Consider the following 25,637-nt stretch of genomic DNA (forward strand, 5'->3'; position numbering starts at 1 on the left):
TGTATTTCTTCTTTGGAGAAGTGTCTGTTTAAATCTTTTTCCCATTTTAAATGGGTTGTTTATCTTTTTATTTTCAAGATATAGGAGTTCTTTATATATGCAAGTTATAAGTCTCTTATCAGGTATATGGTTGCCAAATATTTTCTCCCATTGTGTAGGCTCCCTTTTTACTTTCTTGACAAACTCCTTTGAGATGCAAAAGGCTTTAATTTTGAGGAAGTCCCATTTATCTATTTGTTCTTTTGCTGCTCGTGCTTTTGGTGTGATGTTCATGAAGACATTTCCTATTACAAGGTCTTGTAGATGTTTTCCTACACTGCTTTCCAAAGTCTTTATGGTCTTGGCTCTTATATTTAGGTCTTTGATCCATCTTGAGTTGTTCTTTGTATAAGGTGTGAGATGGTAATCCTCTTTCATTCTTTCACATATGAATATCCAGTTCTCCAGGCACCATTTGTTGAATAGGCCATTCTCTCCCAGATGAGAGGGTTTGGTGGCTTTATTGAATATTATATGGCTATATATATGAGGTTCTATATCAGATCTTTCAATTCGATTCCATTGGTCTGTGTGTCTCTCCTTATGCCAATACCATGCTGTTTTCAGTACTGTAGCTTTGTAGTATATTTTGAAGTGAGGTAGTGTGATTCCTCCAATTTCTTTTTAATTTTTCAGTATGCCTTTGGCTATTCAGGGCCTCTTTCCTTTCCAAATATATTTCAAAGTTAGTTTTTCTAGTTCCTTAAAGAAGGCTGTGTTGATTTTTATTGGGATTGCTTTGAATGTGTAGATCAGTTTTGGTAGGATAGACATCTTAATAATATTCAGTCTTCCTATCCATGAACAGGGAATATTCTTCCATTTATTTAGGTCTTCTTTGATTTCCTTGAACAGTCTTGTGTAGTTCTCAGTGTATATGTTTTTTACATCTTTAGTTAAATTTATTCCTAAATATTTGATTTTTTTATTTACTATTGTAAATGGTATTTGTTTTTTGATTTCCTCCTGATCTTGCTCATTATTGGTGTACAGAAATGCTACTGATTTTTGCACATTGATCTTATAACCTGCGACTTTACTGAACTCATTTATGAGTTCTAGAAACTTTGTGTAGACCTCTCAGGGTTTTCTATGTATAGGATCATATCATCTGCAAATAATGAAATTTTGACTTCTTCCTTTCCAATTTGAATGCCTTTTATATCTGGTTCTTGCCTCAGTGCTCAAGCAAGTACTTCTAAGACAATGTTAAATAGGAGGGGAGAAAGTGGGCATCCTTGTTTTGTTCCTGAATTTAGAGGGAAGGATTTTAGGATTTCTCCATTGTAAACGATGTTGGCTGTGGGTTTTTCATATATACTCTTTATCATGTTCAAAAAGTTTCCTTGTATTCTGATCTTTTGGAGTGTTTTAATCAAGAATGTGTGCTGTATTTTGTCAAATGCTTTTTCTGCATCTATAGATATAATCATGTGATTTTTTTCCTTCAATCTGTTTATATGCTGTATTACATTGACTGATTTTCTTGTGTTGAACCATCCTTGCATACCTGGCATGAATCCCACTTGGTTGTAGTGTATAATTCATTTAATGTGTTGTTGAATGCAATTAGGAAGTATTTTGTTAAGTATTTTTCCATCTAGGTTCATTAGAGAAATTGGTCTGTAATGTTCCTTTCTTGTGGTGTCTTTGTTTGGCTTTGGTACTAGGGTAATGTTGGCATCATAGAATGAGTTAGGCAATGTTCCTTCTGTTTCAATTTTTTGGAAGAGTTTCAGCAGGATTGGTGTTAGTTCTTTCTGGAATGTTTTGTAGAATTCACCTGTGAAGCCGTCTGGCTCTGGGCTCTTCTTAGTTGGGAGGTTTTAATGACTGATTCTATGTCTTTACTTGTGATGGGTTTGTTGAGATCATCAATTTCTTCTTTCGTCAATATAGGCTGCTTATGTGTTTCTAGGAATTTGTCCATTTCCTCTGAATTGTCATTTTTGTTGGAATATAGTTTTTCAAAGTGTCCTCTTATGATAGTCTTTATTTCTGTGGGGTCAGTGGTGATATCTCCTTTCTCATTTCTTATTTTGTGTATTTGCATCTTCTCTCTTTTTTCCTTTTTATTCTCACTAAAGATTTGTCAATTTTATTGATCTTCTCAAAAAACCAGCTCTTGATCTTGTTTATCTTTTCAAGTGCTTTCTTATTTTCTATTTCATTTAGTTCTGCTCTTATCTTTGTTATTTCTTTCTTTCTTCTTCCTGTGGGATTACTTTGTTGTTTTTTTTTACTAATTCCTCCAAATGTACAGTTAGTTCTTCTATTTTTGCTCTTTCTTCTTTTTGATGTATGAATTTGTGGCTATAAATTTCCCTCTCAGTACTGCTCTTGCTGCATCCCATAAGTTTTTGTATGTTGTGTTATCATTATCATTTGTTTCAAGGTAGTTATTGATTTCTTTTGAGATTTCCTCTTTCACCCACTGTTTTTCTTAGAGTGTGCTGTCTAATTTCCATACCTTGGGGTGAAATCTGGGCCTCTGACTCTTGCTGATTTCCAGCTTCACTCCACTGTGGTCAGAGATATTATTTTTGTATGATTTCAATCTTTCTGAATTCATTAAGCCTTTCTTTGTGGCCTAGCATATGGTCTATCTTGGAGAATGATCCATGTGCACTTGAGAAAAATGTATATCCTGCTGTATTCGGATGTAATGATCTGTATATGTCTATTAGATCCAGCTCCTCTAATATACTGTTCAAATATTTTGTTTCTTTAGTGATTATCTTTTGAGATGTTCTGTCCAGAGTTGATAGTGGTGTATTAAAATCTCCCACTATAATTGTAGATGCATCTATTCTTTCACTTAGTTTTTCCAGTGTTTGCCTCACGTATTTAGAGACACCCTTGTTAGGAGCATAAATATTTATGATTGTTCGTTCTTCTTGAGAGATTGTCCCTTTCACTAATATGTTGTAACCTTCTTTATCTCTCACAATTGTTTCACATTTAAAGTCTATTTTGTCTGATATTAATATAGCTACACCTGCCTTTTTTTGGTTATTGTTTGCTTGTAAGATTGTTTTCCAACCATTCACTTTCAGCCTCCATGAATCTCTGGGTCTAAGATGTGTCTCATATAGATGGGTCATATTTCCGTATCCAATGTCCCAGTCTGAATCTTTTGATAGGTGAGTTTAATCCGTTGACATTCAGTATCATTACTTTCAAGGAATTATTTATGTTAGCCATATTTTGATTGGACTTGTGTTTGTCATATTTTGTTTGTTTTTTCTTCTCTTTTTGCCTTTTTTGTTGCTCTTACACTCTCCTCCAACTCTGCCTGTCCTGTTTTTTCCTTTCTTCCTGCAGAACTCCCTTTAGTATTTCTTGAAGGGGAGGTTTCTTGTTGGCATACTCTTTCAATTTCTGTTTATCTGTGAATATTTTGAACTCTCCAACATTTTTGAATGCTAGTTTAGCTGGATAGAGTATTCTTGGTTGGAATTGTTTTTCTTTTAGTACCTTGGCTATATCATAGCACTGCCTTCTTGCCTCCATGGTTTCAGATGAGAAATCAGCACTTAATCTTATGGAGCCTCCCTTTCTCTTACTGCTTTAAAGTTTTCTCTTTGTTGTGATCATTTGATAATTTGACAAGTATATGTCTTGGGGTGGGCCTGTTGGGTTTTATGGTGTTTGGCATGCATTGTGCTTCCTGGACATGTACATCCATCTCTCTCAGTAGATTTTGTGAGTTTTCAGTCATTATATCCAGCAACACCCCTCTGACCCCTTTCCCTTCTCTTCTCCTTCTGGGATGCCTATAATAAGTATGTTTGTGTGTTTTACATTGTCATTCAGGTCCCTAAGCCCTAGCTGGATTTTTTCTATCTTTTTATCGATCAATTCTACTATCTGTTTGATTTCTGATGCACTGTCTTCCACATCACTAATTCTCTTCTCTGCCTCTTCTAATCTGCTGCTATTTGCTGCAAGTGTATTTTTAATTTCTTGAACTGTGGTGTTCACTCCCATCATATCTGTTATCTTTTTGCATATGTCTGCAATTTCCTCTCCAAGTGTTTTCTTCATATTGTTAATCTCTTCCTTTACTTCATTAAGTTTGTCTCTGATATATGTTCTGAGATCTTTAATTACTTGTCCAAAGTTCTGCTCCCCTCCCTGATTTTTCATTTGTTCATTGGATTCAGCCATGTTTTCCTGATTACTGGTTTGGTTTGTAGTTTTTTGTTTCTGTCTAGTCATCATTTTATCTTGACAAGTTTAATCAGTTTCTTAGCTTCTTTGTCTAGTCTTGTGGATTAATTAGCTGTTGTTCTTATGTAAGTGTTATATCTTCTCTTTGTCACTTTGTTCTTTTTATTATAATTTCTTGTTGCTGGCTGAGTTCACTTAAAGGAAAATATTAGGGCCAGGGAAAGGCATTTGTGTAAAAAAGGAAAATATGTAAAGTAGTATTGGTAATAAATGTTAACAGAGCAACAATATGAGAACTGGGAGGATGGATATTAGCTTCATGTAAGTTGTGTAAAGTTATAGCAGTAAATAGAGTACCTATAATGAGGTAGTCAACCGAATATGGGAGGAATATAGTATGAATTAAAAAGCCAGTGTTTTCATGAGAGAGTGAAAGAGACAAGAAAGACAATAGTATCAAGAGTGGATAAAAGACAGAAAACAAAACAAAGGGGTTAGACATTAAAAGTTAGATAATTTGGGGACCAAAGAAAGGGAGGTGGAATTTAGGAGAGACAGTAGATGATGGAGGATATCAAGATGTGGGGGAAAAGGGATAGTGTAGATGGCCAAAATCAATTCACACAGAAATGAGGAAATGGAGGATGAGGAAACCCAGCAAATGTGAGTTGTTCCCTGCAGCACCTATTGTATAATTAAGGTAGAATAAAATAAGAAGAAAAAGAGGGAAAAGAAAAAAAAAAGAGAAGAAAAAAGGCGGGGGTGGGCAAAGAAAAGGGAGAGAAACAGGCAAGAAACAGAAAAGAAGAAAGAGGAAAAACAACAACCCCTAAATAAATGAAAAAAGACCTTGGGGGATACAATGGGAGAAAAGAGTAGGAGATAATGCAATATTAGCAACCAAGACAATTAAAAAAAAAAAAAACGAGGAAAAGAAAAGAGAAAAAAAAGGGGGAAAAAAACGCAAACATCGAGGGCTAGGAAAATCAAGGACCTCAGATGGATCTCAGGGCATGGTGGATTTAGGGATGTGAAGTCTGTGATATTGCAGACTCAAGAGGTGTGAGTCTCTGGGGTGTGGGCCACCAGGGTTTAGGGGACACAGACCTGGCAACCTCAAATCCAATTAACAGGGAGCCTGGGAGCACCACAGTGCAACACAACCTTCAGGGATCCCCACAGCTGGGTTCCAGCTCTATGGGAGGGGTCACATCCACAAACTCTGACCTCTGTGTCAGAAACCCAAAATTCCCCCTCTCATAAGAGTCTCTTCTGTCGCTGTCTCTCCAATTCGACTTCAGCACACCTCCCACCCTGCAAGCCCCCGAAACAGCCTGCTGCGGGCGCCTCTATATTGCAACCAATTTAAGGACACTGCAGATTGGCTGCCAGCCCTAGGAGGTGGAACTCTAGCCGGAAGCGCTGATCTCCATGTCAGAAACCCAAAATTCCACGCCTCGCAAAAGACTCCTCCGTCTCTGTTTCACCTAATCGGCTTCCAGACACCTCCCACCCTGCAAGCCCCTGAAGCAGGCTGCTGCTGATGCCTCTTTATTGTGACCAATTTAAGGACTGCTGCAGATCGGTAGCCAGGCCTAGGGGGCGGGGCTCTAACCAGAATCGCTGATCTCGGTGTCAGAAACCCAAAATTCCAGCCTCCAAAAAACTCCATCTGTGTCTCACCAAATCGGTTTCCAAAGACCTCCTGCCCTACAAGTCCCTGAATAGCTCACTCCAGGCTTATGAATTCCCCAGCACTGCAGAGCCTCCAGGAATCACTGCTGCCATGACGCCCACCCCAGAGGGGAATGTCCTGCATGCAGCCCCTATCTCTGTGAAAGAGATCCTCAATTCTACATTTTACACGAATCTTCTCTGTCACCGTCCCACCAAATCGATGTCCAGACACCTCCTGCCCTGCAAAACCCTGAAACAGCCTGGTCCTGAAGAATTTCCAACCCTGCCCAGCCGCTTCTTTGCAGGAGAGACTATAAGGTGCACTCATTCAGACACCATCTTGCCCCACTTCTTTCCTCTCTTATTTTCATAGTATATACTATACATATTGTCTGCTTTTCTCTGAATTGGATGCACATTGGACAGAAAAACTGAATAAATGTTAGAAAACAATAGTAAAATCACAAGTGTTAGATAAGGGAAAAAATCTATGGCTACAGTATTTGGTGTATACATAAATATTTAATAAAACACATTATAGAGTCAACATTTGAAATAATTCCAATTATCTAAGACTGTCATTTGTTAAAGTTAACACAAATACATAAACCAAGTAAAATTATATCATGTTGGCTAAAAAGACATGGATTGTAGGGGAGGGAGGTTTTACAGTTGTCTTTTAAGTTACATTTTCCACCATCATAGAACGTATTAAGTCTGTTTTATTTGTCAATTTACTTCTTTCTTTTTCAGTATGATAACTGGTAGAGGAGCTTATGTGCATGTGTGTATTGTAAATATTTGCATCCATAAGTATATCAGAAAACCTCGATAACCACAAGTACTCAGGCATGCTGTTGAATATATTGATTATGTTAATTGAATAAATATTGTAATTATTACTTTAGAACCCATGTTTTTAAAAGATAGTCAATATGTTTAAAATGCATAAAATTGTTCAATATAGTTTTATTAAAATATTTACTTAATCATTCTCAGTGTAAAGTTGCATCTTCACATTGTCTTCAGTGCCTGATAAAATGTCTGAAATGATTCCATATGTACACCCCCACCCCCACCCCAGTTGTCTGTTCTCTGTGTCTATTTGCTGTTTCTTCTTTGTCTGCTTCTGATGTCAGTGGCATGGGAATCTGTGTTTCTTTTTGTTGCGTCATATTGTTGTGTCACCTCTCCATGTGTACGGCACTATTCCTGGGCAGGCTGCACTTTCTTTCTTTCTCGCTGGGCGGCTGTCCTTACGGGGAACACTCCTTGCACGTGGGGCTCCTCTACGCGGGGGACACCCCTGCGTGGCATGGCACTCCTTGCGTGCATCAGCACTGCGCATGGGTCAGCTCCACATGGGTCAAGGAGGCCTGGGGTTTGAACCACGGACCTCCCATGTGGTAGACGGATGCCCTAACCACTGGGCCAAGTCCACCGCCCCCATATGTACTTCTGTTTAGCTATTTACTGCTTGGGACCATTAAGATTCCTTGTGGGTTCCAATTTCATTACCAGTTCTTATAAGCCATAATATTTTTAAATCTTAATTATTTTCAGTTAACTACCACAATGAACAAATACTACTCATTACAGGCTTCTCTTTGTTGTAAAGTGGAGATCAAGTCTTGTTTATAATTCAAAATTTCTGAATAAAACATCAAAAGGGCTCTTTTGGACAGGAGCTTCTGCTAAATATCTGGATAAATGGTGCTTCTATTGGAATTGCTTAAACTCACATCTAGACTAAGTGAAAATATCAATAAACTTAAAGTTAACTGAAATATTTTAAAATTAATATCTGTGAGTACATAGAATAGTGAGCTGTGCATGTATCTGATGATATGGGAAAGTTAAATACATTAAAAAATTAGTCTTCCTATGAATAAAAGCAGAATGCCCTTATATTTGAATAGTATGATTGGAATTAAATGAAAGGTAACAGAAAATGTTTTCAAACGCAAATAATAGAGTGCAATTAATGTGAACACAAAATCAAAGGGAATGTGTGAACTGCAAAAGCTAATAAATTTTATTCTTTATTTGATTCCAATAATTATCACTCTCCCTTTCAAAGTTTTTAGTTTTAGAATTAACTTTAAATTCTCAGTATTTAATGTATTTATCTTAGTATTTTAATTCTTATTGAACACCAAAATACCATAGAAATGCTGTCATTTTAGGATGAACAGTTTGTCCTGAGGACAGATAATTTTTGAGATATGCAGATATTTTAGCTAACACAGAGGTCCTTAGTGTTTCTCGAAGTATTCAATTAAATTGAACTTTTAAAAAGGATCTTTAAACTTAAAATCAATTTGTGATCTTAATCTAAATATGTATTTTTATGAGGTTCATTTTTCTTTTATTCTTTTTAATAGAATTATATTCTTGGTGTTTTGTTTGTTTTTAAAGATTTATTTTTATTTATTTACCCCCTTCCCTGGTTGTTTTAAGTCACTGTTGGCACTCTGTCCATTCACTGAATGGTCTCTGTGTCAGCTCATTTCCCCTTTAGGAGGCACCGGGAACTAAGCCTGGGACCTTCCATGTGGGAGAAAGCTGTTCAATCGCTTGAGTCACCTAGTTCCCTGGTATGCTGTGTCTCTTATTATCTTTCATCTTTGTATCTCTTTGTTGCATCATCTTTTTGCATCAGCTCACTGTGCCTGCCTATCATGCCAGCCGTCTTTCTCCAGAAGTCACTGGGAACTGAACCCAGGATCTCTCATGTGGTAGGCAGAATCCCAATCGCTTGAGTCACACTTGCTTCACTGGGTGTTTTTTAAAAAAAACTTTTAGACTAAGTTAACATTAGGCATTTAATGATATAGTTTATATATTTGCTTATCACTTCCAGATGCTGAGAAACTCCCAACAAAAAGAGAATAAGGATAATTCAAAGAAGAAACAAGGTTCTCCAGATCCTAGAAAATCCTATAATCTAGGGGGAAGCTAAGGTGACCAATGGAGTATGGGGACAAACCAGTATTGAGCAACTATTAAAAATGTTGTAGAGTAAAAATTAAACTGCTAAATTGAGTTTCATATTCCCTGTTACTGTAAAATTACAATATAAATGTCTTCTTTAATTGACCAGAATATCATAATATTCTTTTTTAATTCAAATCAATTGGCTGAAACATATGTGTGATTATTCTATGGAAGTTAGCAGGAAACAAGTTGAAACAAAATCAACTTCTTTAGTATGTATGTGTTCTCTATATATTCACTTCTCTGCTTTTCTACAATAAATATAATCAAAAATTAATTTCAATGGCTATCCTGTGCAGTAGGTAGCTATCCTACTGCTTTTAAACTATAATGGCCTAAAACTTTACAACAGTCTAAGAATTACAGAACTGAATTTCCTACTTTCTAGAAGGGACCTTAATATAGGAGATACATTTACAAAATTGCTTCCATTACCTACAATAAAGAAAAATGAAAGTGCCATAGAAGCACAGAACTACAATGCCAGAAGTTAGAGGAAGAATGCATTTTCTATCCAACTTTCACTGATGAGAATGAATATCCAGGAAAAATGTTATAGAGAATAAAATACCAACAAAAGTTACCTGAAGTGATTTGAGGAAAATAAAGGGCTCATTATTCTAAATTCTTCAAGAGAACACTAGGGTAAGTCAGGGGAATCATGCATTATGTGGTAACTCTCACAATTTTATGCTTCTTTACACTTTTTATTAATTGAATGACAATTTCTATTTACTATGGAGCACTGGGAAATTCTGACACACAGTATTCTGCTCCTCAAAAGAGTGAAGGGTGTTTCCCTTAAAAATAAATAGACAAAAATAAAGATTAATGTGAGGCTGTTAAATCAGAGAGCAAAGTATTTTTTTTTATTCTGAACAAGTAATTTTTAAAATTTAGAATCATTAAAAATTAGTAAGTAGTTTATAGCTTCTGATCTGCAAAGTGGCCACTAGACATATACTCCTTGGCAATTTGACCTGGCAACATCACAGTATGAGCCAGCATAGAGCCAGAAAGGTTTTAAATAACTAACACATACTCTGCTGAACAAATATACCTGTGGTGACATTTGTAAGTACAATATCTTCAACCTAAACGGCATCCAACTAGGTTAATGACATGTCTGGCTATAACTGAACAGTCATATACAACTTCTACTGTATGTTTAACTTCTAAACACTTTAATCCATGTGCATTTTTTCATTTCATATTAGCATATTTTTACAAAAATATTATGAATCTTGAGTTTTGGGGTATAAGTTTTGCTCTGATTTTAAAAAAATTAAAAAAAACATTAGAAATAATGCACTTAAAAACTTTTCAACCAAACACACTCATAATGTTACTGTTAGAAGGAATATTTTCCTTTATGTAAATATGATTCCAAAATATAAAGTATTATTTTCAGCTTTTCCCCTTTTTTCATAAACCATTTGTTAGCAAATAATAACCTATGGGTCAAATCTGGACTGTTGCCTGTTTTTGTAAATAAAATTTTATTGAAAAGCAGTAATGCTCATTCACTTGTATACTATGTATGGCTGCTTTCACATGGCAATGGCAGAGTTGAATAGTTGTGGCACAGACCATATGAGCCATGAAGCCAAAAATATTTACTATCTGGCTATTTTTAGGAAAATTTTAGATTGCGACTAAGCCCCTAAACTATCAAAAGGCAAACATCAACTTTTTTCCCTTTCTTTTTTTTTTTGTGGTACCAGGGTAGAGATTATACCTGGGATCTTATAGGTAGGAAGCCAGTGCTCAACCACTGTGCCACATAGGTTTCCCTGAGTTGTTTTTTCCACTTGTTTGCTTGTTTGTTTTTGTTTTTAGGAGGCACTGGGAACCTGGGACCTCTCATGTGGGAAGCAGGTGCTCAACCACTTGAACCACATCTACTCCCCAAACATCAATTTTTACCTGTAGCAATTCATACTTATTTCTAAATATTGCTATTGGCAACTTAATTGTGGTTTCTGGAGTGTTAAGATAATTTTGAGATGTAAATTTTTTCTACTCAGGTCTTTCAGGTCAAGATTTGTGATCAATTTGAACAGTTAGGAAACAGATAATTTCAGTAAAAAAGTCACTAAGATAATATTTGGAAGAGGATTAAATTATGAGTACAACCTGTTTTCATACAATAGAATAATTACTCCATGGTTGCTAACACCACAGATTTTGACATTATTATTATTACTGAGTCCTGAATCTTATAGGTTAGTCCAAAATTCCAGGTCATAGCAGTAACTGTTGGTTGGACATTATGAGTTGTCACAGTATCATGTAGGCAAGAATGGACTCCTATTGTTCAGGTCTAACTTGTACATATTGCTCTATCCAAGTAATGCTCTTTTTAATGACTAATATTTAACATTCCCCCCTGAAATCTTTCTTAGATATACCCTGGATGTATAATAATATGCTTGGAACCATATTACTCTGCATATTCTACTCATAGCTAACCACTCCAGTTGCACCTTCTGAAAATGCTGCAATTTGTGCTTTCAAGGATTCTTTTGGTATTTCCCTCAGTCTTCTAGGTCAGAGTGATTTATGTATAGTGTTGTTTCTTCTCTTGCAGCAGCTGTCATCTTTTGCCTTAATGGCATGATTATGAGAATGGATGTTATTAGTCTCACTTGTTTATATAGTATGTAGCCATTACTGTCTCAATGGAAGAAGGGGGACAAAATGATCCAATTATAATGGCTTTAGTGGAAGAAACCCCTGTGTAGTACTGTTTTTTATCTGTTTATATTTTTATTTTAACATTTGACTATTTTTAAACCAAATTTTAAGAAAAAATTAGTGAAACTTTTTTTGCAATTTTCACTGATTTCTGAGATGTATACTTTCTTATGCAGATATAGTTACCATGAAAGAGTATTCAATTTTCTACTTTTAGTCAGGATCCTAGTCAGTTTGTTTTACTTTAAATCCATGATTACTTAAAAAAAGGAATTATTCCAATCCCTAACCTTAATGTTTTTAGTGAAAATAAAAGCACTGAAAAATATGTGGCTCTTTATTATGAAAAATATTTAATGATGGAGGTTCTTTAGAGTTCTCACTAAAAAAAATATTCAACACATAATCGAAGTGTCTCTTTTTTCTTAAATGTGTACCATTTTTGGTCATTGAATTACTTTTAGAGTGCTATCTTAAAATTGCCTGAATAACCAGAATTTTCTGAGTGTATTTAAAAATTTGCATTCCTTTGCCAATTTTTGAAGCATATTTATATTCTACCATAAGTTAAAACATTTCTATTCTACATTTTCAGCTTGTCAAGAAATTAACATATTTTACTGCTATCATACAGGACTCTGGCAAGATTTTTTTTTCAATTTTTATCATATTATTATTTTACCACTTGCGAAGATGTGAGAACAGTGTGGATATTCCTGCAACAATCAAACTGTCAGTGTGTTCATCTGCTGATGATTTTAGACTACCATTAACTACCATTGACACCTACAGATCACAATTTCTGGATCTCAGTCTGTTTAGTGGCATGAAATTATTGCAATTGTTACAAGGAGATGCACATTACTTTCATTGCCGAAATAGTCCTATCTCAATATGTCAAAGCTCATTTAGTGTATCAAATGTCAAGGACCTGAGAGTAAACTCTGGGACACTATGAAATTGTTCTAGGACCTTCTTTATGTGACAGAGAAGCTCAGAATAGTGAAGGTTATGTTGTTTTGCATGCTTATTGAATTTCTGCTAATAACAGATTTTTACTCCTAGTACCTTGTAGGAATTCAATACAAGTTGTCTTGACAAATAAGGTAACATTTAAATTGGGTGAGAGGATTTTTAATGGCTCTTTCATGGGGATTTTCTGAACATAAACATAAGGCTAATGAATTGTCATAAATAATAGGACAATGATCATAACAAGAGAAATATAATTAATAATTTCCTTGATAACTAATTTCCCTGATAATAATTTCCTTGTTAACTGCTAGTTTACAGGTTGAAAGTGTGGCATTAGGTATCACCTATTTTACAGTTGATCATTAACCTACATGTCCTAAAAGTCAATCAACCACCTTGTTGACTATATACAAAGTTAAACTCATCAATATTACTTAATGGTCCTAGTTCCTCTGGAGATTGACCAAGAGATGTTTTTTTCAAAGGAATGGCTAAAGAAAAGGAAGTGTCTTAGAAAGGCTTATTCTGGTTTGCAAATTTTGTTATCTCTGGCCAGAGAAAAAATTCAGAAATATTTGTTGCAGTATTACTGACATTTCTTTATATTGACATGTCAATACTAGTAACAACTAATAAAGTTGTTTGTTACTACTACTCATAGTATGTAACTATTAAAAAGGAACAAAGAGGAAAATATTTATATTAAAGAAATACAAAATCATGCCATTTGGATAAAAACTAAATTAGAGGATTATGGTAAGATGGTAGAGTAGAAGGTTCCAGGTATCAGTCCCTACACCAGAACAACTATTAAGAGGTAAGGACTATCTGAAATAACTATTTAAAAACTTGGGTCCAGTAGAACACTGTGCAGCATCCAAGGAAGAGTGAGAGGGAAAAGGTGGCAAATTATAGAAAAGACTGTTCTTTCCACATGGCAGTTACCACTGCACATTCCCCACTCTCATAGAATGCTGCAGTGGGGTCTGGCCTATGGCAAAACTTGCTAATACCAGAAAGACACATAGAAATCAACTTCCCCAGGATGTGTGGTAGGTCCAGATTGTTTGTTGATTATGGCTTTTTATTAACAACTTTTGTTTGCTGGTGCTTAGCTCTGCCATTGTTCCAACCTGCCCTGGACAAAAGTGGCAGAGGAGACTTGGAAACAGTACAGGGCTGACAAGGAGAGTTGAAGGATGGCAGTTCCTGGACAGGTCAAGAAAGCACAGGTTTGGGGAACCATGGAAGAAGCTTCTGTTTCCCTTCTAGCCTGCTCCCTTATCACCTCTCCAGGGCAGTTTGGATCAGCTGGGGCTCCCTTTACAGGTCCCTGGCATTGTTCTAGCTGGGAATGGCTGACTTGGGAAAATCCTCTCTGGCATGGCCCTTCTCCCAGAATTTGACCTTCAGGCACAAGTGGCTTGAGACAACTGAAGTAGTGTAAGAAATAACTGGGGCAAAATTTATCTGTTTTATGTCTGACAGCAGAGTACCAAGGAGAGGGAGAAATTCTGCTTCCAGGGAAGTAAAAGAGACATTCAAACTCCTATAAGCAGGGGAACTCCTAAGACACTAGCAAACATAAGCCCAGGACAAGGCCCAGACCCAGAAGAGACAGGGAGGAAACTGTACTCTGCATTGGCCCTGGGCAGACCTTCCTGGTAGGCAGAATGACACTCTGGAAAATCTCATATCAACAGCTGGTTTAAAGCTCAATGAATGGACATTTTAAGAAATAAATCTCAGATTAACTTTTTAAAATATTAAAGTGAACAGTGTGCAATTAAAAATATAAGAAAAAGAAAAAGGAAATGATAGCACATTCAAAGGAAAATGATAAAATTTCAAAATGTTTAAAAAAACAATAAAAGCCAGACTGTGGACATAACAAACAAAGAGTTTGGGAAAAAAAAAGCTCTTTAATATGCTTAAGGAGATTAAGGGAAGGACAGATGAAAAACTAAAGGATATCAAGAAAACAATGAATGTACAATTCAGGAATCTCAATAGGGAGATAGAAATTTTATAAAAGAACCAAACAAAACTACTGGAATTGATGACTCTAATAACTGAAATGAAAAATTCCTAGCAGAGTTTCAACGACATATTGGAGCTGGCAGAAGAATCAGCAAACTAGAAAAAAGACAATTGATATGAGTCAGGCTGAGGAGAAGTAAGAAAAAAGAATTATAAGATGTTAAAATAGCCTAACACCTCTGGGACACCATCAAGCATACCAATATGCACATTATGGAAGTTGCAGAAGGAGAAGAGAAAGAGAAAGGGACTGAAGGAATATTCAAATGAATGATGATTGATGATGAACAAACTTAGCAAAAGATATGAATATGCACATCCAAGGAGTCCAGCAAGGACAAACAGGATAAACCTGAAGAAAAATATACCCTATCACATACTGATCGAACTCTTGACGGTAAAAGACAAAGATATTGATCTGAAAGCTGAAAAAGAAAAGCAATGTATTATGTACAAGGGAGTCCCCATAAGATAAGAGTTAATTTCTCATCAGACACCATGGAAGAAAGGAAGTAATGGGTTGAAATATATAAAGTGTTGAAAGAAAACCATTTCCAACCAAGAATTTTATATCCAGCAAGATTTTGTTTCAAAAATGAGTGTAAGATTAAGACATTTCCAAATAAATGAAAGTTAAGGGAATTATTAGACCAAGTAATGCTAAAGGGAATTTTTCAGACAGAAAGGAAAAGATATTAGACAGTTGTTGAAAGCAGCATAAAGAAATAAAGACCTCCAGTAAAGGTAACCACCTGGGTAATTATAAATGTCAGTATTATCATGTTGTATTTGTTGTTATGTAACTCAATGTCTAACTTCTTGCAGGTGCTAAAATGCAAATGCATAGAAAGTAATAATATACCTATGGTTTTGTACATAGAGTGTACATAAATATAAGAGGTAACATATTCCAAAAAAAGTTGGAGGGATGGAAGGATTAGCAATACTACGTACATTTGCTATTAAAAGCATATTGGTATATAAAAATATGATTGTTATATAGTTAGGATGTTAAATTCTTAACCCTATGTTAAACACAAGGAAAATATATAAAAAAAAAATCCAAACAGAAGTGAGAAAGAACTCAGTAAAATACAATACAAAAAATTAAATGAATTTGAAAGTAGGCATCAATGGAGGAATTGAGGGAGAAATGGTATAGATTTACAAGTACTAAATAAGAAAATGGCAGAAGAAAATCCTGCATTATCAAGTGATTTTAAATAAATTGAATTAAACTCTCCATTCAAATGTCAGATATTGGCAGAATGGATAAAAAAATGCAGGACAACTTAAAATCAGAGACATAAGCAGGTTGAAAGTGAAAAGATGGAAAAATATATACCATTTCTAGTAGCAAACAAAAAAGAACTGATAAAGCTGTAAGAATATTAGATAAAATAGACAAAAAATGGTTACAAGAGACAAAGGTGTCAATTCAACTAGAAGATGTAACAATTATAAATATATGCACCTAACAGCAAAGCCCCAAAATACATTAAACAAATACTCATAGATTTCAAGGATGAAATTGATGGTTCTACATTAATAGTAGGAGATTTTAATATATCACTTTCAATAATGGATAAAACATCTAGACAGAAAATCAATTAGGAAATAGAAGACTTAAATGATGTTCCAAACCAACTAGACCTAACAGACATATATAGAACACTGCACCCTATAAAAACAGAAGACACATTATTCTTGAGAACACATTGATCATTCTCCAGGATAGATATCACCTGAGGTGACAAAACAAGTCTCAGTAAAAACAAAATTATTGAAATCATTCAATACATCTTCTTTGACCACAATGGAATGAAACTAATAATAACAGAGGGAGAGATGAAAAATTCACATGTATTTAGAAATTAAACAATGCACTCAAGCAACCAATGGGTTAAAGAGGTAATAATAAGGAAAACTAAGAAATATCTTGAGGTGAAAGAGAATGAAAATACAACATGCAAAAACTTACGAAATGTAGCAGGCCAGTGCTGAGGGAGAAGTTTATAGCTTTGAAGGATTACATTTTTTAAAAAAGATAAATATTTCAGATAAGACACATAATCTTAAACCAGGAAGAAAAAGAAAACAAGAGTAAACTAAACCCAGAGTGAGCAAAAAGGAAGGAAATAACAAAGATCAAACAAAAGATAACTGATATAGAGAATAAAAAGCAACAGAGACAATCAACAAATAAAATTGGCATACTTTTGCTAGACAGATGATGAAATAGAGAGCACAAAAATGACTAAAATAAAAACATAAAGAAGGCATTACTACCAATTCCACTGAAATATTATGGAGTACAAGGGGAAAATACAAATAACTGTACAACAAATTAGATAGCTTCAACAAAATGGAAAAATTCCTAGAAACACACATATTACCTACATTGACTCAAAAAGAAATAGAAGATGTCAACAAACCAATATCTTGCAAAAAGATTGAAACAATAATAAAAATCTTTCAACAAAGATATATGCAGGACAAGATGCCTTCATTGTTGAATTTTGTCAAATATTCCAAGAAGAATTTACATCAATCCTGCTCAAATCTTCCAAAAAAATTGAAGAGGGGGAATCACTCCCTAATTCATTCTGTGAAGCCAAACATCACACTCATACCAAAGTCAGATAAAGATATCACAAGAAAAGAAAATCACAGATCAACTCTAATGAATATAGATGCAAAGGGAAAAAAAACTCAACAAAAAACTAGCAAAACAAATCCACACCATATTAAAAGAGCCATACACCATGATCAAGTGCAGAGTTACAGTTTGAAGCTTTTTGTGGATCCCAGTAAAGAGCATGTTCTTGGAGCTAAGCCATTTCAGTGGGTGCAGGACCCTTTGATTGGATTGCATTCAGTTGGGGAGGAATGTCTTTCATTGGATTGTTTCAATGAGGTGTGACCCAGGATGAGACTTGGTCTTCTTCCTGGAGACCTTTATAAATGGAGGACTGAAAGCACCAAAACAAAAGAAAAATCAGCAGAGCCATAAAAATTCTGAGAGTCTGAGAGAGAGGTCCTGAAGGCCAGAGGCCGGAATCAACAAAGCACAGAGGCAAAGAAAGAAGCCTTTATGAGATTGAGAGCAAGGCTGGAGAAGAGGGAGGAACTACATGCCTGCAGACCTTTGGTGAGACAGCTTCTTTGATGATGCCTTGATTTGAACATTTTCACAGCCTCAGAACTTGTAAAGTGTTTAACTTAATAAATTCACATTTTAAAAGCCAACACATTTCTTATGTTTCAGCAGCCTTTAGCAAACTAAATGGTTGGTTCAACATAAGGAAATGAATTAACGCAACATAGCACATTAACAGAATGAAGGAAAAAGTGCACATGATATTCTCAATTGGTGCAGAAAACACATTTGACTAAATCCAGGACCCCATCTTCATTAAAAAAAAAAAAAAAAAAAAAAAAAAAAAACACTTAGAAACCTAGAAATAGAAGGAAACATCCTTAACCTGATAAAGGATAAATATGAAAAATCTACAGCTAACATCATATTTTGTGGTGAAAGAATGAGCTTTCCTTCTATGGTTAGGAAAAGACAAGGATGCTTGTCACAACTGCTGTTCAACACTGTACTGGAGATCCTATCCAAAGCAAGTAGACAAGAAAAAGAAACAAAGTGCACCCAAATTGGAAAGGAAGAATTAAAACTTCACAATTTCAGCTGACATGATCCTATATCCTGAATAATCCACAGAAAAGCTTTGATAACAAATAAATGAATTCAGCTAAGTGGCAGGCTGTATGATCAATGCAGGAAAAAAATTGTTTTGTTTCTATACATATGCAATAAACAATTGGAATTGGAAATAAAGAAAAAATTACTTTTATAATCACAACTGTTTTAGTTAGCCAAAGGGGTGCTGATGCGAAATACCAGAAATTGGTTGGTTTTTATAAGGGGTATTTATTTGGGGTAGGAGTCTACACATACCAGGTCATAAGCATAAGTTACTTCTGTCACCAAAGTCTATTTTCACATGTTGGAGCAAGATGGCTGCCGGCATCTGCCAGGATTCAGGCTTCCTGGGTTCCTCTGGGCTCAGCTCCTCTGCTTTCTCCACAAGGTCAGCTGTAGACTATCAGGTGAATGGCTCTGTCTCTCTCCCTGGGGTTTATGCCATGTCTAAGGAGCCATCTCTATTCCTCTATGTTATTTTCTCTTCCCAGGACTTGCTTCTTTTTCTTCTGTGTGCTTAATTCCTGGGACTCCATCTTAAGAGTTCAGCATCAAACTCCAACATCAAACTCCAACAACAGAAACCCTCAACTCTGTCCTTTGCCATGCCACCCCTTGGTGGGTGGGAACTCAATGCTTTAATGACATGGTCTGGTCATAGCCTAATCCTAACTTATTCATGCCCAGGTACATACTAGATTACAAACATAATCCAGTATCTATTTTTGGAATTCATAACCATATCAAACTGCTGCAGCAGCTAAAAGAATGAAAAATCAGGCATAAATATAACCATGGATGTAAAGGACTTGTACACAGAAAACTATAAAACATTACAAAAAGAAATCAAAGAATACATAAATAAATGGTAAGGCATTCAGTGTTTATGAATTCAAAGACTAAATATGGTTAGATGTCAATTCTACCTTAAATGATTTACAGGTTCAATATAATCCCTATCAAAAGTCTAACAACCTTCTTTGCAGAAATGGACATGCCAATCATCAAAATTATGAAAGGGTAAAGGACCCCAAAAAGCGAAAATCATCCTGAATAAGAATGAATATGGAGGACTCACACTTCCTTATCTTAAAATGTATTAAAGAGCCACAGTAAGATTAAAGACCAATGGAAGCAAATTCAGAACTCAGAAATCAACCCTCAAATTTATAGCCAACTGATTTTGCCAAGGCGGCAAAGTTCACTCATATAGAAAGAACAGTGTCTTCAACAAATGATGCTAGAAAATGGATCTCCATTTGAAAAAGATTGAAGCTGGATCCCTACCTCACAAAGTATATAAAAAAATCTCAAAATGTATTAAGGGACTCACTATAAGAGACAGAACTATAAAACTCTTAGAAGAAAATGTATAGACTCATTTTCAGAAACTTGTGGTAGAAATTTTTTTTAATAATTTACGCTTAAAACACAAGGATCAAAAGAAAATTAGGTAATCAGTCACTCATAAAAATAAAATAATTCTGTGCCTTAATGTATTTATTTTATTGTGAAACTAAAATGACAATCACCACAATGGGAGAAAATACTGGGAAACTATATATCTGTTTTTTATCCAGCATATATATAGAAAACCTACAACTCTACAACAAAGAGACAAACAACTCAATTTAAAAAGTGGATGAAAGAATTGAATAGACATTTCTCCAGAGAATGTATACAAATTTCCAGAAAGCATAAGGAAAAATGGTCAACATTATTAGCCATTAGGGAAATGCCAATCAAAACCACAATGAGATACCTTTTTGCACCTAATAGAATGACTATTAATAAAAAATGGAATATTACAAGTATTGGAGGGGATGTGGAGAATAGAAATAATTATTCGTTGCTGGTTGGAATGTAAAATTGTGCAGCCACTATGGAAGACAGTTCCTCAAAAAATATAGAATTGTCATATGGCCAAGCCACTTCTAGTTGTAAAATCATAAGAATAAAAAGCAGAGTCTTGAACAGGTATTTGCACGACCATATTCATAGTTGGTTATTCACAATTGCCAAAGATGGAAGCAATCCAAATGTACATCAACTGCTAGATGAATAAACAAATGACATATATACACACAATGTTATATTATTGAGACATAAAAAGGAATGACGTTTTGATGCAGTTACCTTAAAGAGAACCTTGAAGACTTCGTGTGGAATGACATAAGTCAGACACAAAGGATAAATATTTTGTAATCTCGCTGATATGAAATAATTAAAATACATAAATTCTTAATATCAGTAACTATAATATAGTTTATCAGTAGATAGGGTGGGTATAGAGAAAAGGGAATTAAGGCTTATAAGATACAGAGCTTCTATTTTGGACAAAGGAAAAGTTTAGGTTATGCATGGTGGTGATGAACATATTGTGAACATATTTAAAAGCACTGAATTATGTATTTGAATATGGTTAATAAAAGAAATTTTAGGTTGTGTATATGGTATTAAAATAGCAGTTTTTAAAAATCCATGGAACTACACCATACAAATAGTAGACCCTAAGTTAAACCATGGAATGCTGTTAATAGTGCAATTATTAAAATGTACTTTCATCAATTGTAATAAATGTACCACACTAATACAAGATGTTAGAGTGGTATATGAGAATCTTATATTTTATTCATGATTGTTTTATAAACTCACAACTTCTCTAATAATAGTAATATAAGACCTTACTGCTATCCAAGACAAACTATGAATCCTAATGTTAACTATGGACTATAGTTAATAGAAAAATTTTAATGATTTTCATCAATTGTAACAAAATTGCCACACTAAAATAAATCGTTAATAATAAGGAAAGTTGTGGATGTGTGTGTGTGTGGTTTTATGGGAACTCTATTTTCTGCATGATTTTCTATAAACCTAAAAGTTCTCTAATTTAAAAAAAAAACCTAAAAAAAATTTAGAAGATTTTACTTCATGTCTTGGATGGGAAAGTTCCTGTTAGATGTGCCAGGACAAGGAAATATGATGATACATGCTTTTAAATATACAGATCGTGTAAGACATATTGACGCTGGCATATTGTTCTTAATTTAAACTATAAGTTGTAAGGATAATTCTAATGGCTGTCTAAGTGAGAGATGTAGTACCAAGGCTAAGGGAGAAGAGTTCTTCGGTGTTCTTTTCTTGTCCATTTTGCTTACTCACTCCTGACCCTTACTTTATTCACAACCAGCATCCAGACCTGGCTCCCATTTCAAGTGAAGTTCTTAAATAGTGCCTAGTGAAGAAACTCAGAGAAGAAAAAGAAGAATGAATATTTAAGGGACCCTACTCTGGCAGGGATGATGGAATTTTTGTTCAGAAAACTTCTCTAGATTCTTGAATCCTTGTATTTAAGTTGCTGCCTACTGTATATCCTCAAAGGCCCACTGTTTTGGTTTCCTTGGTTGCTCAAGCAAATACCGTGGAATAGGTTGGTTTAAACAATGGGAATTTACTAACTCATGGTTTTGAGGCGAAGAGAAAGTCCCAATCAATGCATCATTAAGGCAATACTTTCTTCCCAAAGACTGGCACTCTAGGGTTGCCAGCCAGTAATCCTTGGTCCTTGATAACTCTGTCACGTGGCAGTGCACATGATGGACTATTCTGTCCCTGTGTTCTTTTCCAGATTCTGTTGAATTTCAGTATCTTGCTTCTGGTGGCTTTCTCTCTGTATGAATTTCAGTCTGCTTATAAGGATTATAAGACCTACCCTTATTGACACACCTTAACTGAAGCAACCTCATCAGCTAGGTTCACTTACAATGGATTCACTCCCATAGAAATGAATTAAATTTAAGATCGTTTTATCTGGAGTCATATGGTTCAAAACCACCACACCCACTCAGGTTAGACTATTTCCATTTCTACCATTTTGTATGCTTATGCTTTCTAGCTTCCTTCATATGAAATTTTCAGAGTATAAGAAATACAATTATAGGATTAATCTTTTGTTTTCACTTCCTGTATGTAAATTTCAAGATGTAAAATTGCATCCTGAAATTTAATTTTCTAATTTCATAGTTTTTTAAGAAAGATCTTAAAGTCTTATCTCTATTATGAAAATCTAAAGTAGAATAAGATTAAGGAGCCTTTGCAAGGACTGTTGAAAACTATAAAATTTCATTCTAAAAGGAGTTATTTTTCGTGAGATTATATTTAAATTGAGAGTTTTAAGGGGTATTAATGCTGTAAGCACAATGTTCAATAATTAATGCCATGACAAGTTTTTACCATTAATCTCTGGAATAGATTGTTAGAATAGACAAAAGTCAAAGAAATACGCTACTAAAAGGGTCCTGATATTTTTTAGTTCATCCTTTAGTTGGAATGCTAAATTAATCAGATCACTATTAAGAGAACATTGAACTCTTAAGTTACCACAGTCAGGTGTGGGGTGTGGTGAATCCATTTTATTGATGGGAACAAGGTAAGATAGTCTATCCTGGTGATAAAATTAATCAAGTTTATAGGATTCTTGATTCATTTCTGCTTAAATGAATTTGATGATCTGTGTTACTGGGTAAATGGCATTGTGCTGAAGATAAAATAAACAGCGTTAAAAAGGAAGCGCGGAGCATATTTATTGAGCTAAAACTGTGTTAATGCAGAAGCAGCAATAAAAGAGGGTTCTGCTCAAAGGGGTGAACTGGGGAGGCAGCTTATATGACTGGTTGAAACAAAGAGAAGGTGTGGGGGAATGGGGTGGGATAAAGGGATATGAATTATTAAAACATGGGCTTCATATGCTATGAGGATCTGGGCAGAGTGTCCTTGAGGCCCAGTTTTTATTTAGCAACTAGGTATATTGATGTAAGATTGTAGCTATCTGTTGAGGATCAACAGACTTTGCTGGTGTCAGCCTCATCTCTTTGTTATTTGTTAGTTCTTTTTCCTGGGAAGGGGTAGGGGTTTTTTTTGTTTTGTTTTTTTAATCAGCACTCCGAAAGATTATTGTGTGTATCAGCCTGCTTCAGTTAACTTCCAATTCTTCTTTGTAATCCCTTGGAAAAAAATGGAAGCTCCAGCAAATCAAGATGATTAGTAAAATCATTTATCATTTCAATTTCATAGTAGTATATTTCACATAAGACTTTTTTTTTCTACCTGCATGTTTCTCTCCTTTGTCCTTAAATCTAGGTAGTAGAAGAGGCAAGAGTCCAAGGAAATGCTCTAAGAAAATCAATAGTCTAATTTGACTGTTCAGGTTAATCAAAACAGCCTGTGAATATACCAAAACAGCCTAAAATAATTGTAGAGAGCCTGGTGGTCTGGGGAATGTGGTTGCCAAAACGTGCTCTAATTGTTGTTAATTTTGTATTTCTTGAAAGAAAATTCTGCCTTATTTTAAACTTCAATCATGAGTTAAGATGTGCTGTTTTACTAAGTATTTGAACCCTTGAATCATTTGATGTTTTATACTCTAGTTTATTACTCTTCAGTTTATACATGTATTATATAAAGTTCCTTATACTTAATTTTGTTTCTCTTCATTTTAATAGCACAATTTTTTATATCCCATTTAATTTAATAAACATCTTGTCAGTGCTAAATAGTAATTATATCATTTCTAGTTAATTTTCATTCAATTCAGATATATTGGTAGTTCAGTCTAGATATGATGAACTTCCATTTTGATAATTAGATATCCAAACAATTTGTATGAAATTTGAACTTATTATAGTTAGATGCTCAACTTTTTACAATTTTCTTTATTTCCCTTTCCACAACTAACAAATGTTAGGTTTCTGAATTATTATATATGTTCTGAAAATTAATTTAATTTCTTTTCTAGAAAAGAAGACAGCTCAATGTTTGAACTCCAATTTTCTTCAAGGAGCAAGAACAAGCTCAAATTAAACTTTATTTAGATATCATGCATAGCATTTAAAAAACATATTTCTAAATCTTTTCTCTATAAAACTTGAATGTTCCTTTCATGACCTTAGTATTGAGGTAATGAAATGGTATGTCGCATTCATCTAGAACAGTGGTGACATAATATGCTCTTTGAAATATCCCTTTGCTTGCTGCAAAACCAGCTGTCAATTCAGTAATGGTGATGGATATCAACCCATGATTTTTCTCACCTCATCTAGTTGGCAACTCAGAATCTACTTGGGCTCACAGCAAGCTGTTTTCTAATGTTAAAGCAGGCATAAACAAATCTGCAGCTTGTTGCACAATTAGAAAGAACAATGGAAAATAGCTTGGAAGATTGATTTTAGATTGTCCTTGTTGAGAAACCCCACTCCTACTTCATGAAATAATAAATAGGCTGCATCTAAAATGAGCTAAAATCATGTGAATCAGAAGCTAATCATTAATAAACTATTTAACCAAAGAACAGAACTATGTAAGTTCTCTTAATCATTTAGGTATTAGCTGACATAGAAGTCCAAATTATGGATAAATATAAGGATACTCACAATGTAATATTACGTCTTCACCAAATAATTTCATTTTCTTTATGGGTGCACAGGAAGATTAAGTTTCCTGTCCTTGCGTTTAGATATTGTCATGTGACAAATTATCACCATTGAAATGTGAGGTGCTCTACCTCAACTTTCATCAATCATCAGGTAGCTGACTGCAAGGAATCCTCTAAGGTCCTTTGATGTTGGACCTCCTGGAGTCTGGTCTCTGAACCACTATATGGAAGATTGCCTGTTGAACACATGACTAGATGAATGTAGGCAAGAAATACATATTATTGTGTTAAGCAAATGAGATTTCAGAGATATTTCTTATTCTAATTAGCTTTGAGTAGTTCATGCATGATAAAATCATGTGAAACCTAAATGTTGCACAAGTGTACATAGTTTAATAATATTTGATTCCTTACTCGACCCATGCATTTCTTCCCTTTTGTGTATTTAATAAAGACATATTAATACAAAGGGAAAAGAGAGCCATTTTCATCCTTGGTAATGCTACATGGAGTAACTCAAACTTGACTCACTTGAAAGAAAATAATTATATAAATGTGGCAGAATGGAGACAGTTATTATTTTCATTGTATCACCAGTTCCAATGAACCCAGCTGTTTACTAAAATAATCAGGAAAAAGACATATATAATTGCTTTTACATACTTTTGAACTATAGCTAAAATTTATTTCATGGAATTGTATTCTTCATTGACTAACTGTAGAAGAACAAATTGAGTTATATAATATATTTAATACTTTGATATTAAATATCAAGGTGTCACATGTCCTATAAACCATAGCTTCCTTTTTCATGTAATTAATTATTATTAATTGTGCAGCCTAAAAGAGGACCATGATTGTGGATTTAATGAACACCCAGAGAGTGAAGTATAT

This window comes from Dasypus novemcinctus, chromosome 4 (genome assembly GCF_030445035.2).
Source record: "Dasypus novemcinctus isolate mDasNov1 chromosome 4, mDasNov1.1.hap2, whole genome shotgun sequence".
Lineage (NCBI taxonomy): Eukaryota > Metazoa > Chordata > Mammalia > Cingulata > Dasypodidae > Dasypus > Dasypus novemcinctus.